Source organism: Ambystoma mexicanum, chromosome 2p, assembly GCF_040938575.1.
Source record: "Ambystoma mexicanum isolate Mex_15411 chromosome 2p, UKY_AmexF1_1, whole genome shotgun sequence".
Taxonomy (NCBI): Eukaryota; Metazoa; Chordata; class Amphibia; order Caudata; family Ambystomatidae; genus Ambystoma; species Ambystoma mexicanum.
This window is the reverse complement of record NC_090923.1, coordinates 666,402,563-666,420,865: the sequence shown is the minus strand read 5'-3', so window position 1 is coordinate 666,420,865 and position 18,303 is coordinate 666,402,563. Positions and strand designations below refer to the sequence as shown.

The 18,303-nt window shown below is 47.8% G+C and overlaps 1 protein-coding gene and 1 long non-coding RNA gene across 5 annotated transcripts in view; one reads left to right on the top strand and one right to left on the bottom strand.

The window, feature by feature from the left end:
• Nucleotides 1-18,303, top strand: part of LOC138566675 (neuroglobin-like) — a 370,623-nt gene that overhangs the window by 161,518 nt on the left and 190,802 nt on the right. The gene's annotated exons all lie outside the window — the stretch shown is intronic.
• Nucleotides 1-18,303, bottom strand: part of LOC138566676 (uncharacterized) — a 134,868-nt gene that overhangs the window by 36,069 nt on the left and 80,496 nt on the right. The gene's annotated exons all lie outside the window — the stretch shown is intronic.

Sequence of the window (18,303 nt, the reverse complement as noted above, 5' to 3'; positions counted from 1 at the left end):
AGCATGGCAATCCCTGCACACAGATACACATACGCATGTGCGCACGCACGCACGCACGCACGCACGCACGCACACACACACACACACACACACTCACTCATATATCTTCGCTTCTCAGGAAATGGGTGTCCCTTTTTGCTTAAGGCGATATATTCCAGTGGTTACTATTATTAGCGGTAGAGCGAGGAGACGAGTTTCAATCCCAAAATCACAATCTGAGTAGATTGTTTGATCCTGACCATCCTGCTGAGTCTCTCAGTGCCTCAGTCCCTCTCAGCTCCAACTTTGAGCCCTTGTTTGATCCCAACCATTCCGCTGAGTCTGGCAGTGCTTCAGACCCTCTCAGCTGCAACCTTGAGCCCTTGTTTGATCCTGAATATCCCGCTGAGTCTCTCAGTGCTTCAGTCCCTCTCAGCTCCAACTTTGAGCCCTTGTTTGATCCTAACCATTCCGCTGAGTCTGGCAGTGCTTCAGACCCTCTCAGCTGCAACCTTGATCCCTTGTTTGATCCTGACCATCCAGATGAGTCTCTCAGTGCCTCAGTCCCTCTCAGCTGCAACCTTGAGCCCTTGTTTGATCCTGGCCATCCTGATGAGTCTCTGAGTGCCTCAGTCCCTCCCAGCTGCAACTTTGAGCCCTTGTTTGATCCTGACCATCCCGCTGGATCTCTCAGTGCCTCAGTCCCTTTGAGCCCTTGTTTGATCCTGACCATCCCGCTGGATCTCTCAGTGCCTCAGTCCCTCTCAGCTCCAACTTTGAGCCCTTGTTTGATCCTAACCATTCCGCTGAGTCTCTCAGTGCCTCAGTCCCTCTCAGCTGCAACCTTGAGCCCTTGTTTGATCCTGACCATCCCGATGAGTCTCTCAGTGCCTCAGTCCCTCTCAGCTGCAACCTTGAGCCCTTGTTTGATCCTGACCATCCCGATGAGTCTCTGAGTGCCTCAGTCCCTCCCAGCTGCAACTTTGAGCCCTTGTTTGATCCTGACCATCCCGCTGGATCTCTCAGTGCCTCAGTCCCTTTGAGCCCTTGTTTGATCCTGACCATCCCGCTGGATCTCTCAGTGCCTCAGTCCCTCTCAGCTCCAACTTTGAGCCCTTGTTTGATCCTGACCATCCCGCTGGATTTCTCAGTGCCTCAGTCCCTTTGAGCTCTTATTTGATCGTGACCATCCCGCTGGATCTCTCAGTGCCTCAGTCCCTCTCAGCTCCAACTTTGAGCCCTTGTTTGATCCTGACCATCCCGCTGGATTTCTCAGTGCCTCAGTCCCTTTGAGCTCTTATTTGATCGTGACCATCCCGCTGGATTTCTCAGTGCCTCAGTCCCTTTGAGCTCTTATTTGATCGTGACCATCCCGCTGGATCTCTCAGTGCCTCAGTCCCTCTCAGCTACAACTTTGAGCCCTTAGATGCAGTTTTAATCTCAGTAACTAGTGCTAATCCTAAATAAAAAAAGACCTGTTCATGCAAGATTGCCACTGCGAACAATATTTGGCACAGGCAGGACTGGCCTTACATCTGGCAGGCCCGGAGTGAGGAAACAAAATTGGTACCCCCCTTCCCGGCATCCCCATGGTGTGTCTAAGTGTAATTCATATGGGGTGTCCGCCCCGGGTGAGGGTGGTAGTGTTCTAAAACTCTGCCTGGCTCTTTGGCATCACAGAGCCTCGTGCCCTATTCTCAAGAATTTGTCCTTCAAAGGGTACATCCCTTCCTGCTCTTTACCAACTAATATTCCGTTTCCACTATGTTCAGGCCCTGCATCTGGATGCAATTAGTGCTTATCTGCGCATCATGGGTGCCTCTGACCTCGACTTCTCTCCTGAGGAACGGGAAAGGGTTTTTGTTTTGTTTTTGGAGCTGAACTACCAGAGCTACAGCTCCAAACTAAGGCCTGCGTTCTCTTCTGTTAACAGCCTGCTATGCCTTAACATCGAAAATTGTGAAACTTCTGCCAAGGTTTCCTGACTCGATCTTCCGCTTATTTCAATCCTTCCCGCACCTTATGCTATCCTACGTCAGTACAATTCATCAACTAAACACGGTCAAGTGGCAGAGCGAGAAGAGCGCTCGCTGACATTCATGCAGATCCTGCTAACACAGGTTCGAATCCCGGCGGGGCCAAACTCAGCCTTTCATCCTTCCGAGGTCGATAAATGAGCACCACGTAAGCAGCGCTCAGATACCTTAGGGTTCGTAGTGCTATATAAGTGCCAAATTATTATTATTATTATTATTATTATTATTATTATTCTATAAGGTTGCCCTATCTATGACCACGCAACCACAACCGTAATGTATTTCTGTATGTAAGTATCTACTATGTATCAGACCTAACTAAAACAATGTATACACTGTACGTGGCACAACCTTCCCTCTGCTTCCACGATTTTGAACTCTAATCGGGTTTCCTCAACCTGAACCTTTTTTCCTGACTGTGATGCAGCACGTGCACCCCAACACCGTCCAAGGCCCCTATGATAACTGAGAACACATAGCCACAGCCACAGAACTGAGCAGGTTTCATGATGGCAAAACGTGCATGAGTTCACAAGAAAGGCGACGATGCACCTGCAAAGATCCCAAAGGCTAGCACCATTGGGCTGCAGATGCATGAGCTTTCTAGGTTTGGCAAACACATGCAACTCTGGGCATTCACCTGGTTTCATGTCACATTGCTAGTGGTCTCCGTAACCCCAGAGCAGACTAGAGTTGCAGTTAACTGAACCGTGCTAATCCGCCCAGACCTCCGTCTGACATAGAACCCGACCCTCAATCACCGGTCCGTTCTCCGGTCATATGCACTGTTCCATGTTTCCTCATATCGCTTGCCAATGTGCATCACTACAAGGCCTGCTGCAAAGTCCCGGCATCCCGTTTTCCCCAGTAGTGGTTGCAGATGTCCATCGGATTGTAGATCTTCAGACCGGCGCCAGGAGTTCTTGCTAACCAGAAATGGCTTATCCTGGATAGCATGAACATCAAGACATGTCCGGAGGGGAAGACCGGCCACGGCACTTTAACCGTGTTTATGAACTGCGACTTAAACCATCAACTGCTTCCTTGTGAAAAGCGAGCCTGGGAACAACACGTGGGAACTCCCCTTTTCCCTACCTTTTGTGTTTGGAAAATCCTTCACATACCCAGTCCAAGCCTTTGCTTATTTTGCTCGAGCAGCTACCCATGGCATGTACATGCTGTGAAGAGGCCGGATAAGGGCTTGGTCCTACCTTTCCATTATTATATTTGAAAAGGGACTGGCAGTGACCAGAGTAAGCTTTTAGCTTTGACCATAGCAGAAAGTGCATTGTAAGTGGTAAAACAATTCATATCCAACAATGTTGTTGTTTATTAAAATTGTAAGTGAAATAGGTATTCAGGAAACATCTATGTGGATTTATACCTATCACCCTGCTCTGAACTCCCTTGTAACCTGTATTCTTGCTTGTAATTTAAGTCGCTACATGTATTTATGCCTGTTACCCATGCTTCGTACTTTCCTTGTAACCTGTATTCTTGCCTTGTAACTTAAGCCGTGAACCCCCTGTTACCTTTGCACCCTGATACCTCTGGGTCTGGCGCACATTACAAATAAACAAACAAACAAACATTCTGGAAAGTATAGCGAAGATGGAAAGCACTAGAAGTTTCCATTCCGGGTATAAAATCTGATCGCATGGCCAGTGTGTTCAACTTCTTCTTACCAACCCTTTGCCACAATTTGAAGTGCCAGGTCTCGCACTTCTTTAGTACACTTAAGCATGCCCAGATCTCTATTTCAGCCGGAGCCCTCCCCTAACCAAACCAAAGTTCCATGCTACTAACTGTTCAGCCCTGCTAACAGTATCGAGGCCTCACCTGACCACAGTCGCTCCTGGCATGCCTGGTGTTTCATGTGACCGCAGAGTGCCACCTGCCCCACACCCTCCCGGTCCCTGATCTGTCCAATCACACAAGCTTGCTAGGAGTATCCTACTAGTAAAAGGCCCTGGAGACATTTGACGAAAAGAATTGGGAAGCAGAGGTGATATTGCATGCTCCGGGACCGCACAGGAAGTGACATCAGATGACCTTTGAACCTCTAGGACTTCGCAAGAAGTAACACATCACAGCCATAGACTTAGGATATTGCAAACAGGTTTGCAAACCATCTGCCATAAATTAAACGTATATATCTACAATTATGAAGAAGCCGGTAAAGCAAGCATAGCAGTGGCCTGTTTCTAAAACAGGCAGTCATCATTATTGGGAACAATTTACAGCATAGATATTAAACATAACTCATGCCACAAAGCAAACAATCTATGTATCATAGTGGGTTATACCGCAGGCCACGAGGGTCAAGCCAATCAATCTGCCCATGAGTGTACGCTCTGCGTCAGACCCAAGAAGTGGGACAGAGGCACTACCCATGTGAGGACAACAGGGGGCACACTTCATGGAGCACTGATGGAAAGCACTCCAAGCAGAACCTGAAAAGACGCAGAAGAGGAGACCGCTTCTACATCTGGTCATCCCCATGTGGAGTATGGCATGCTGCCCAGAAATTCAGATCCTGGACAACAGCTGAGGCTGCATCTGTCCTGGAGGTGCAAGTTCACCAATCACAGGGCCAAAGTTTAATGTCTAGTAGCTGGATCCATGAGGCAGGAGGAGCCCCGACAACCCTCTCCATACCAGAAAGCCGGAACACAGAATAAGGAGACCAAAACAAGATATCCCATAAATGAAACCCAGGTCATCAGATACTGTACCCAAACAACCTGGGTACGATTTGCCATTCCGCCAGGGTGGGATGGTAGAGACTCTGGAGATGGGTCACCAGGGTTACTTTAGGGCAACCTATATGAACGCAGGCAGTGCCGGCCTTAGTGGCGGCAGCGCCCCAGGCAGAAAAATAACAATTTGACGGGGTGTTGGAGGCGACAAATGTTTCTATTTGGTGGTGGGAGAATACGTCCTCTTGAAATTAAATGCAGGAGCGGGCACCGGAACAGGGAGGTAATTATCTCAATTGGGTGCCAGCACCCTATTGTGAAATGTGCCCGCTCCCCCATGCACATTTAATTTCAAAAGGAAAATTCTCCCACCACGGCAGCCCAGGGTAGCCCTTGAAAGGCTCCCCTGAGCTGGCGCCCTGGGGGCAATGGAGCCGCGGGCGCTCGCCTGGCCTGCCCTGCCCTAAGGCCGGCCCTGAACACAGGTCAAGCCAGCATTGACCCCTAGCTGACCCTTTTCAGAACTGATCAAGTATGTCTTCCATCACCAAGTTTTTCACCCGCAGGACAGGAGCAGATGTTGGACCTGAAACTATTTTGCTTTCTACTTCCGCAAGTTATGGGGGTGTTCCTGCCACAGTAGAGGTTATTTTGGGCATCTGTTCTGCTGCGCATTGGGCGAGATCGGGCTTGGTTAGGCCAGCATGCTGAATCTGTAAACAGTATGCCACCCTGGAACCACGCAGCATCTGCTGGGAGAGCGGCGCCAACATTCTGTAAATGCTGCAGTTGGCGCAACAGCTGGCGTCTCCCTCCCTATTCAGTAGCTCTCCAGTCATCTCCGTTTTTGACGCAACAGGATCGTACGTTAATTTCTGATTAAAGGGGGAGTCTGGAAACTGAGCAGGGTGTGCCCTGAATTAGGGCAACCTTGGCCTCTGCATCACGGGAACACCTGCTGCCCTTGGCCAGAGGGACCACAGAATTTACTGACGGCATCACAGGAGTAACATTGCCTCAGAAATAACATTTTTCAGTCTGTGATTAAAAAATCTATGTCCTTACTATTATGGACTGACACAATAAAACGCAGTCAGGCCAGATTCTGTGAGGTTCACAGTGAGGGCCAATTTGTGACTTGTATTAATTTGTGAATTCAGAACGGTGCACATCCCTTGATAGTAGAAAACATCCTGACACGTGTAGTCTGCCTATCCCCGTTCTAGATCGTAAGGTTGATGCGCGTGCGTTGTTGACATGATGGCTCGCGCCTGCATCGTCACGTGATACGGTGGCTGGTGTATAAATGGGAGTGATTTGGCTACATAGCTCTTCTGCGGTGCCTGTCCCTTGTCCTTGCCCGTGTAACACCTGCCCCAAATAGGTCCGGCCTACGTTAGGGTTACAATGGGCCTCATTATGAGTCCAGCAGTAGCCATGCCGGTAAAAACGTCTCAGCTGCCAACTGAGTCATTTTTTTTCGGGTGCCCAGCAATGGGGACTTACCAGGGCATTACGGCCCCAGCGGTCAAGGTAATTGCCCATTGCAGGGAGCCGTAAAATATTACTCCCCATTCGTGTCCCATTGGACTCAAAGGGGAGGACGGTTGAACCGGCACCATTCATGAATGGTGCCGGTGCATCCGGCAAGGTCTGCTAGCGGGTGCCTTTCAGCCCGCCAGGTCAGACCTGGCGGCTGAAAGGCACCCGCTCGCAGAACTCGTAGTTTGCCGGTCCGGAAACAACGGTACCGGCAAGCTTACCGGGACCGTTGTTTCCGGACCGCCAACTTTGTAATGACCCCCAATGTGAAGACTTGAAAACTAAGTACATGTAAACACCACACACATTGCAGGCATGTAGTTAATTTAGTGTGCTGGATATGTAAATATGTAGTGCGTCACTGAAGCAGCAGCCTCTGCCACTTGCAAGTAAACCCCTAGAACTGAGTGCATTGGATCAAGGGTCAATACGTCACAGGCTGCCACAGACACCTCAACAAGAACCAAATCTGGTACAGCTCTGGGGCACAGAACCCATCGCCCACCCATAGGGGAAGGGACAAGAGAATCAACGCACAAACCCGGACCAAGTCGCAACCAAGTCAAACATGGCCACGAAGGAGAACATGCAGGCATGGTTCAAAGAGCTCCAGGACGGATATGCTAGAGTGGGTAGTGCAGGACCTCGATGTGGAGGCACAGCAAAATAGCGAGGCCATGGAACGCATAGCCAGATTGGCATACAATTTAAAACTCCAACGTGAGGACCTAGAAAACTGCTCACGGAGGTCTACCATAGGAATCAAGAATATGGTAGAGTCAGTGGAGGACAAAGACCCCAAGGCGGCGGTACAAGAAGTCTTCAAAGTTATCCTCTCCATAGAGGACGACACAGAAATCCAAATAGACAGGATACATCGGGTGGGCCCGCGATGGACAGGAGAACCAGGAGCACGACCAGGGAAGTCCTGGTGGCACTTACCTCATACACACAAAAGGAGCAAATGCTCAGGAGAGCCGGAACGATGGACTACATACGGATGAATGGGGTCGACATACAACTATTCCAAGACCTAGCGCAGTCGACATTGCAGAAAAGGAGAAAGATGGCCCCTGTAATCAAAGAACTAGTTACGAAACAAATCAAATACAAATGGACGTTTCCCTTTGGCCTACTCTTCACATGGGAAGGTAAACAGCATAGGATCACACCCACAAAGAAGGACTACATATCATGAATATACAAGACCAGGACAACTTACAGGAGCAAGAGCGGCAAAGGAAAGTATGGCAGCGCACTCCCTGCGAATGGAAAACAGTATGCACGAAACTACGGCCACCAGCCAAAGAAATGGAGGATCACCATGGGGCGCGGTCAGACCAGCACCACATTGCGCAGCGCAGAAAAGCCTACCTGACGGTGCTACCATAGTACCAGACATGGTGAGGACAACCAACAAATCCAAACTTAATGAGCGGCTGGGGGAGGAGGACCACCAGCACCACTGCATGGAATTCGAGTGGGGTTAGGAACCCCCACAAAGCTTTTCCTGAGTTCAACGGGGGCCTGGTGCACAAGGCGATATGTCCGAGCAACCATAGGTTCCAGAGCCCGCCTCAGGACAGTTCGAAGGGGGGAGGGAATTATGCAAGTTGGGGGTTGCAGCGGTGGAAGAAGACAACGACAGGGGAAGGGAAGAAGGGGGAGAGAGGGAGGGAAGATGGCAATACAGAACAACAGAACGAGACAAGTCAGTCACGACAGGCGCCACAACAGTTCAACTATGCATTGGAAGGAACATCGTATCCTATAACATTAGAGGAATGAACACCTATCAAAAGGAAGAAATTGGAACGCCAAATGTGGAAACTTAAAGCAGACATCCTGTTATATCAGGAAACCCATGTAAAGAGGAGAGATAGAACACTAATCAAAAGTAGGGGGGCATCCCAAATATACCAGGCAAATGCGGCATAGAAGAGAGCAGGAGTCCTCACAGCAATACACGATAGGCTACACGTCCAGGTCCAGAAATCACTTGCGGATGATGAGGGGTGATACCTCTTTCTCAATGTAACCATAGGTGGTTCACCACTCACATTGGCCACAGTCTATGCCCCCAACACGGGGCAAGACAGCTTTCTGAAAACAACGCTAAGGACACTAGAGGATTTTGCCACAGGGTACATAATACTTGGGGGACACCTCAACATCACCTGGGACCCACAGCAAGACAGGAGCAACACTGTAAGGGCCGTATCCCAACCCGTCAGATGCCTTGAGGAAGGCCTTCGAGACACTGGCACTGCAGGATCTCTGGTGCGCAAAGAAGGGGGGGAGCCAGGGATATACCCACTTCTCACATGTACACAATTCCCAATCCAGAAGTGACTATATATGGTTGTCCACAGGGCTGATGGGGAAGGTGGCAGACATCGTAATAGGCCCAATCTCCCTCTCGGACCATGCCCCGCTAACAGCACAATTCAACATGACTCCATGGGTGTTGCATATACAAACTATGCAGACGACACTCAAGTACTTTTACCCCTATCTGGACTCTATCACCAAGACGCCACGGCCCTTCACAACATCTATGCCACTATCCAAGCTTGGATGGCAATTAACGGCCTCTGTCTTAACGGGGAGAAGACTGAAATTCTCATCCTGGGCCAGACAAACACATTATCGAAACAAAGCCCCCAATACAACAACTTCAACATAGACAACTCAACCATCTCCGTATCATCCTCTGTCAAGACTCTAGGTGTTCACATTGATGCAAATCTATCGATGAACAAATAAGTCAGCGCCATAGCCTCTGCATCAGCGTTCAGCACCAAACTCATCAATGCAATTAAACCCTACTTATCCACCCCCAACCGCTTGGCCATAGCTAGAGCAACTATAGGAGCCAAACTCGATTATTGCAATGCCCTTCTAGCTGGCACCTCCGCCAAAAACATTCACAGACCGCAAACCACACACAACAATGCCCTCAGAGCCACCATGAGCATCCCTAGAAGAGACCATATATCCCATGCCAGACCTGAAGCATGGTGGCTCCAGGTCAAATACTGTATTACTCTATAAATCCCCACCATCACTCACAGGTGCATCAACAAAGCCGCTCCAGCATACCTATCTGAAGCAATATCAAGGACCACATCCACTCGCCCCACCAGAGCTCAGTACACCAACCAGCTACACATACCACGCATAAAGAGAGCCACAGTGGGAGGTCGAGGCTTCTCCTATATTGCACCGAAACTCTGGAACTCACTCCCTGCCAACCTTAGAGCTGAAACGTCAATCTCTGTCTTCCGCAACAACCTCAAGGCTACTCTCCTCAACTAGCAAGTGGAGGACTGCCTCCTCCACTTCTGCCATGTATATTGTAATATAACACAAATGTAATATAACTATATTGTAACCTGTATATATACGGCTAACGACATGTAACTATATTGCAACCTGTATATATATTGCTAATGACCATGTAACTAAGTAACTAAGCTTTGTACTGTAACAAGTGCCACGATGTCCTCGGGCTGTTGTGCGCTATATAAATACGAATAAAACAAACAAAAAAAATAAAACAAACATCACTAACTGGCAGAGAGGGATCTGGTCATGGAGGTTCCCGGAAGACATTCTCCATGATAACGTTCAGGTGGACCTGGTTTGGGAGAAGATAGAACGCTACTTTGATGAAAATGAAGAGGGGGGGACCCCACTGGGGGTGGTCTGGGATGCGTTCAAGGCCGTCCTATTAGGGGAATTGATCGCCCTGAAAGCACAAAGCGATAAACAAAGAAGGAAATGTGAGGAGGACTTAGAAGGAGAACTGAAGGCAGCAAAGAATGACCTAGTGAAAAGCCGGAGCAAATAAACGAAATTAGCCCTGAAACATATACAAAGGCAGCTGAGACTAATACAGAATAGGAAAGTGGAAATGCCCTCTTGAACCTGAAACACAGGTACTATATCAGTGGGAATAAGGCGGATAAGCTGTTGGCAAGACAACTAAGAGAGAAGGGGCGCAAGATCACGATACAACTGAAGGATGACAAGGGCCAGATGCAAATGACGAACGAGGACATGGGTGAAGTGATGAGGGCATACTACCAGCTCTTGTACCTTTCAGACTCACCCACAGAAGATAAGCAAACAACATACATGAGTAATATACAACTCCCCCAGATATCGGTCTCGGACAGGGAGACCTTGGAATCAGACATCCAGGAAGAAGAGGTCCACCGAACGATAAAAAAAACCTCCCGAAAAACAAAGCACCGGGACCGGGTTGATACTCAGACGCTTTTTACAAGAAATTCAGGGAGATCCTAGCACCAAAACTGACAAAACACCTTTAGGGCACAAGGAAACTTTACAAACACCATGAATGAAGCCCAGCTGATAGTCGTCCCCAAACCAGGGAAGGACCCAGCACTCCCAGGATCGTATCAACCAATTGCCCTGCCTGATCAATCTGGACGCAAACATATACACAAAGATTCTGGCAGAGAGAATCACCCGCCTACTCCCCGCGCTGATAGGACCTGACCAGTCAGGCTTCATCCCGACCAGGCAGACCGCAGACAACACCCGCAGGGTATGCCACCTCATAGAAAAAGTAGGATTCACCCAAACCCCTGCTATTTTGGTCTCCCTGGATGCAGAGAAAGCATTTGACCGAGTGGAGTGGTCACAAATGTTCCGCACCCTGGAGGTAATGGGATTCAGCCCAAACTTTATACAAATGGTCAAAGCTAATTACAGATCCCCATCACTTAGAGTATCAATTAACAACACCATCTCCGGATCGATACCCTTAACCAGGGGCACGAAACAGGGCTGCCCGCTGTTGCAGCTACTAAATGCATTGTTCCTTGATCCATTCTTGATCAAACTCAGGGGGCAAGCCAAGTAAAAGGCATAGCGATGGCTGGGGTGGAGCACAATACAATGGCCTTCGCATGACGATATGATAATATCACTAACAGACCCAGAGACCTCCCTCCCAGCGCTCCTGAAGGAACTAACCCTATTCTGAGAAGTCTCTGGTCTCAAGATAAACGAACAAAAGTCAGAAATACTGAACCTCATGACGTACCCTCAACTAATAGCCAACCTAGCAAGAGAGACGCAGCTGCACAAAGCCCTAGACGAGCTACAGCACCTAGGAGTTAAATTGACACCTACAATGGGTCAGATATATCGGGCAAATTACCCAAACATATTAACGAAAGTGAAAACGGATCTCGAGAAGTGGAACCCCCGAATATCTCCTGGTGGGGCAGGTTGACAGTAGTAAAAATGTCAATCCTGTCGAGGATCCTGTACTACTTTCAGACACTCCCGATGGCGATCCCGAGAACATTCTTCAAGGCCCTTAATAAATTAGTGACAGCCTTATATGGAAACTTAAACAGCCCAGGCTCGCAATGTCCACCTTAACGCACCAAGAGACCAAGGGGGGCTGTCAGTACCCCATTTCCGGAAATACTTTGAAGCCGCACAACTGAGGGTCATTAAGGATTGGGTGTCACAACTCCCCACCCAAATCTGGGTGCTGCAGGACCAGGCGGTCGCGGGGGCCCCATTGTCTAACCTATTGTGGCTACCAAAGAACCATAGAAACATAGACACCCAAACGTTAAAGTGAGCGAAGTGCTGGGGGAGGGGATGGGCTCTTTGGATGCAGCACTAAAAAGAGGAGTGCTAACAACACTCCCATCCGCACTCACTCTGATGTTTGGTAACCCAGACTTTCAGCCAGGTCTGAGCCAGAGCTTGTATTGGAGCTGGACACAAGCGGGCTGCACAAAACTAAGGGACATGTACATGGATAATGAAGCCATGACGTTCCAGGACTGCAAGATAGACGTCAGGATAACAGCCGCAGAAGAATACAAATACACGCAACTGAAGCACTGGATTTCCTTTCTCGCCAATAAAGAAGCGGCCACAAGGCTACTAACCCCATTTGAGAACTACATAATGACAGACTGGGGCTCCAAGAAACTGGTCTCGAATATCTGCAAACATCTAAATGACCAAGGGGAAGACATTCAGTGGGCATATATGAAGAGATGGGAGAAGGCATTAGGAGGATCAATAGCAAGACAACAGTGGGTCTCGGCATGGAGCAGAATCCCAAAAATGACCTGCTCCATCCAAATCAGAGAAATGTGTCTAAAAGTGCCAGTACAGTGGCACTATACACCAGAAAGACATCAAACAATGTTCCCAACTACGAGTGACAAGTGTTGGAGAGGGTGCCGAGGCAGAGGGGACTGGAGACAGATTTGGTGGACCTGCCCAGCCCTCCAGCCCTTCTGGGATGAGATTAAAGAACAAACAACAAAGATGCTCCTCAGACCGGGAACAATGGTAGAATCGGTATGGCTGGCTGGGCTCTGGCCTGCAGGCCAGAAGGACTACTCCAAAGTGCAACAGAGGGGGGCGATGACCCTGATCATTGCAGCCTGGCTAATAATAGCCCAACACTGGAAACAGAGGGATCCACCATCACAGATTGAATGGCTCTACAAGGTATGGAATTTGTCACATTAGAGTGGATGACGTATAAACTGCAGGGAAGGTGGGAAGCTTTCCACAAAGAATGGGGCACAATTCTCACCTATTTACAAAGTGACTACATGATCCAGTGGTGCCCCCACAACATACAGATACTAGACATTATGTGAATGTCAAGGTGTCAGGACAATACAGAGCCAAGACTATCGCCTGAGGGTGGAAGTGGGATAAAGAGGGAGGGAGGGCAGCATGATTAAAAGTAAAAGTAAAGCATGGATGCCTCTGTCAATGACAGAGACCATCTGGTCAAAATTGGAGGGTTTTTTTTGGCGCTCAGTTTTGAGAATTCCTAAGTCAACAGCGGTCTCTTCGATTAGACGCGAACTTGGTCTGCTCTCTCTAATGGCGTCTTTAAATAACAGCAGAATGCAGCTTTTCAGAAAACTTTTGCTTCCAGACAGTCCGACTCTCTATCACAAGATCAAAGAGGAAGCCATAAAAGGGACCTGCCCCCAACTAACTGTTTGGTGTGACAGAAATAGAGCTTTGCTGGAATCAATAGCGTGCACAGAAGAGGAGCTGATGGCCAATCCACTGAGGATAAAAACTAAGATGGAGGATCTAGATTGGGTCAAAACCCTCGATGAGGCGGCTTCAAATAAACTCTTGGTTCATCTTTCCCTCATAGTCCGCAAAAGAAAAGAAGTTGCGGAATATGTAAAAAAAATCCCGAAAAAGTCCTTGAGAGGTACCTTCCTCAGGGCACGCCTTAATCTGTTACCTACAGGGGAAATTTTGAAAATCCGTTCCCAAGCGGCAATGAACGTATGCAGACTTTGTCCAGAGAGCAAACAGCCGGAAACTATACATCATTTAATGATGGAATGTCCTGCAACGCTTACTCTCAGACAGATCTATCTGTCGCCATTGTTTTTGGACAGTGATTTTCGGGAGAAGGATCTCTGGTGGACTCGCCTTTTGGCAGGCGATAACACCAAATGGACAATTGCAGCAGCCAAAATTTTAGAATTGGCAATGGACAAAATTGCAAAATTGCAGAATTGTAACAATTGACGGCAATCAACATCCAAATCAATAACCAAAGACCTTTTCATGTAAAATCAAAGACTTTTCTTTTTTTGTATCTTCTTCAACGTCTTGTAAAAGCTGTAATTGGCTGTAAAACAAGTAAATAAAAAAATAAAAAACAAAAGTTTTCTTTATTGTTCAAGAAAATGCCAATAAAAAAACAAGCTAGAAAAAAAAGATATTGTTCTTGGATGCAAAAAGGGAATCAGTGACCTAACCAGTCTCTTGGGCCCAAAATTGAACCAAGGGGGGCAGTTAATAGTCAATAGTACCTTTTTGTAGTTCTTTGTGGTTAGGCAGCACTGAACCAGACTTTAAGTACTGCGTGAATGGTTTGAAGAGGAGAGAGTCCAAAAGGCAGACCATGGAGGGTCCTGGTGGGTCAAATGTGTTGAATGGTTCTTAAAAACGCAGCTCCAAGCAGTTCAACGGCAAGAACACTAGGATCTCTGTTATCTTGGCTGTCAGGGTGCTGTAATCCAGTGGCTCAGGGGCAAGAGGGGTCAATTTCTCATACTCCCAAACATGAGGGAGGCTGGCACACAACTGCAGGGGTCTTTGAACTCGGTGAGGTCCTGGATAACACTGGGCCTAGCAGAGAGAAAGCTATTGCTCCAGCATCAGTTCACTCCTCAGATTGCTGTGAATCCAACTGCAGGGACTCTGGGACAAGACAGATACCTGTTCTCGGGATCCCATGCACAGGGAGGCTGGTGTTGCATCATGGTAAGTCCTTAGGTTACTTTATTAGATTGCTCACATACAGGTTACATCAGGAACTACAGGTGCCGGAGATGGTAGACAGGATCCTAAGTAAAACAGGGAGAGCCACCCAGGCTTCATGCTTCACCAATTGTCCTTTGGCAGAACTCAAACTTGAGGCATAACATTCTGGGCCCCTGCATTATCATATGCTTCATGACACATAGGATGGATCTTCAAAAACAAGCCAAAAGGTGGGAAAGCAGGATATACCATACCTCCTTCCATTAGACAAACAACAAGTCAGACACTGCAAACACAACACACATTCTCTCCTTACCAACCAACAAGCAGGGACAACGTGCAAGGCAACACACAGGAAGAAACAGCAGGTATATCAGGGGCACAACAATGGCACAACAACCTTCCACCGAATCGCAAATACATCCAGCTACCATACCCATGGGATTCCAAGGGTGAACAAAACAAGCTGGAACAAGGGATGGACCAAAACACAGCCAACCAGTCTTTGCGGCAAACCCATGAGGAACGATGGATCTACACACACATAACAAACAGAGAAACAGAAATCTATTACTCTGTCACCATCACAATGACCTGGTCGTGACAAACCCAAATGGAATCCCCCAGACTGTCAACATCCTACACTCAGAGCTGCTGGCCAGGCAACTAACAACCAAATTGCTATTATACCAAACATTTTGAGTGGGAGGATAGAACCTCTCACCAGGATGACCAACCACAGTACTCAACCACGAAGATAAGCAATGGGCTGAGCTGTTGATCAGCACAAAATGCTGAGAGAAAATCAACACATGAAGGGGTTGGTAGACTACATTGCCAACGCTGACCATGACTGTGTACTGCACGTCCGATCCCCATCAACTCCAGTAAATGCGTCCCTTGCCATTAGAGCCAACCGTCTAGTACCACATGTCTGGATCCTAAGCAGAAATCACCAGGAGCTCCTCAGCGAACATCTCAATTTACATGTGAGATGACCGTGGACTACACGTCTGAGAACTCGACCAGCAACCACAACACATGGTGGCTTCACTGTTTCCTCCTGACACTTTCCTATGCACTACAACTTTGTTGTGGGGCCTTACAGCATCCTCCCTGATGTATTCCTACACTACCATGCAACCGGGACCTTCTTATGGGGCCTTATAGCATCCTCCCTGATGCATGCCTACACCACAATGCAACCGTGGCCTAGCAGTGTCTGCCTGACAGTTTCCAGAACTCCAACATGTTCGTTGTGGGGCCTTATAGCGTCTTCCCTGACACTCGCCCATTAGGCCTTACTTTGTCCTCCTGACGCATGCCCTCACAGACACTAAACCAAAAGCCGTTGTGGCCTCAAGTGTCTCTCCAGGCCATGCCAGCACTACTTCTTTATTTCATTATTACACATGTCTCCACATGTCCACTGCAGTCATGTCCAACTACCCAGACATGACCAAAACACCACTCTAATTCCACATGACCACATACTGTGTCACACTCCACTCACTGACACCCATCACACACTCCACTCACACCTATATAAAAGCAGTTGGGTGCTATCACATGCACCTAAAAAAACAAAACATTTTTGTGTGATCATAAAACATATCTTAAACACAAGAGGTTGCATTGATTTTGCTAAAAGTCCATTGCAGCAAAGACGTGCAGCCTAAAGCTGGAAGTTCCTCAAAATATGTTAAACCTTTTAAGCCTTTGAATTTGCATCACACCACCAACACACATCCTTGCACTCTTTAAGATTATATTTTGACATTGACAAAAGCTAAAAATCTAAAGGTCCTTGCTGCATCTTTGCAGCGTAATGCTAAAATTCCTCAAGCTGGTTATTCTGAATGCATACAATTACACTTGGCTGTGAACACCTTCACACACTCAACAGTTTCCATGATTACTATGCCATCTACACACAATGCACAGTCCATTACTTCAACAAGCTACTGGCAGGAAATGTCTCCAAACAATCTGCGCATGGATTATTTTAGACATGAAATCTCTCAACGTCTGCCTACATTTCCGGATGTCAAAATTAAAGGCGTTCTCCTTCGTATGGGGTATGGACATTACCTTCAGACTGGCAACAGCATCATAAAAATGAATGCAGACTTCAAACGGACTATAAGCATAAACAAATGCTACACTGTAACTATGCACATACTCTTACTACATTAGCACACAGCTGGTCCGGCATGCTATCTCAATCTCTGAAAACACTGCTCCAACTCAGTCAATCACTGGATGTTCTTCACGGTGCAAAGGGGTGACGTCTTTAACATCTGCCAGTGCATTCTGTCAAATAATCATTGTCATCCTCCTGCCTGGTGTGACATCCAATGAAATGACCGTATGAACTTCGGAGTCACAACAGTTCCTTTCTTTTCTTGCCGACCTCGCAAACAGCGTGAGTCCATGACCCCAGCATCATGTTTGCAAGGTCCTTTGTTTTAACTTCCTGCTTGTTGGTTGTTAAGGAGAGGTGTGTTCTGCTTTGTTTTGCAGTGTCTGACTTGTTTGTCTAACTGAAGGAGATGTTATATCCTGCTTCCCCATCTTTTGGGTTGTCTGTGTAGATCCATCCTGTGTGGCTGTGATGTCATGGAATACACAGCATACAATAATGCAGGAGCCCAGAATATTATGCCTTGAGTTTGGGTTCTGGTCAAGGACAGTTGGTGAGACATGAAGCCTGGGTGTTGGGAGCCTGTGTGCTCTCCCTGTTATACTTAAGATCCTTTCTACCATCTCCTGTACCTGTTGTTCCTGATGTAACCTGTATGTGAGCAATCTAATACAGTAACCTAAGGACTTACCATGATGTAACACCTGGCACACAATTGGAGGTGAGGTCCTGGGTACCTCGGGCTGGCAAAGAGGCAGGTCTTGTTCCAGCAGCAGTGCACCCCACCTGGTCACTGGAGATGGCTAGGACTCAGAGCTTCTCACTGCATTGGACTCCCAGTCTTCACCTCACTGGCGCAGGACTTTGACACGATCAATCTCCCAACAGATGTCCAATGAAAACACCTTGAAAGGTTGGGGTCAAAAAAAGTATTCAAAGATGATTCAAAGAAGTGATGGGATACACCTTCTTTTAAAGGCAAATGCCAGCAGGTGAATGGACTAAATCTAGCCTGCCTTAGTGGTACAGTCCCTGTTATTGAAAGAAGTGACATCACACGCAAAGTGCTCTGCTTTTGAGGAAGTGGAGGGGACAGGAAGGAGAGAGGGGGAAGGGAGCAACAAAATTGTGGAAGTATTCTGCCACTCTACAGAGCCCCCCCTGTCTACTCTAGCCCGACCCCTTCCCTTCTCACTAGGATCAAAGGCCTTTAGAAATACAGCACCCTGGTGTGAGCTCCTCCCTTTGAATGGGTGTCCTCCATTGATGCATGAGCCCAGGTAAGCTACCTGTTGTGCGGCTGTCCCTGGTTGAGGGCATTACCTGCCCTCACAAAAAGATCAAAGAAGAGGCATGGCCATTCAGGTTCCTTCTCTGTCATTTATTAAGCTCATATCTCTAGTCAGAATACCCATCTTCCACAACTGCGCTGACACATCTGTGATATCAAATTGGATGTGGCTGCAATAATCAGGAGTAGTGCTATGCACCATGCCTTAACTCCGATATCGCTTATATTTAGGGGCTGATTCATGGAATTATGTGTGCCGAAAAACAGGCTTTGTGCGCCATTGTGCCCGCAAAT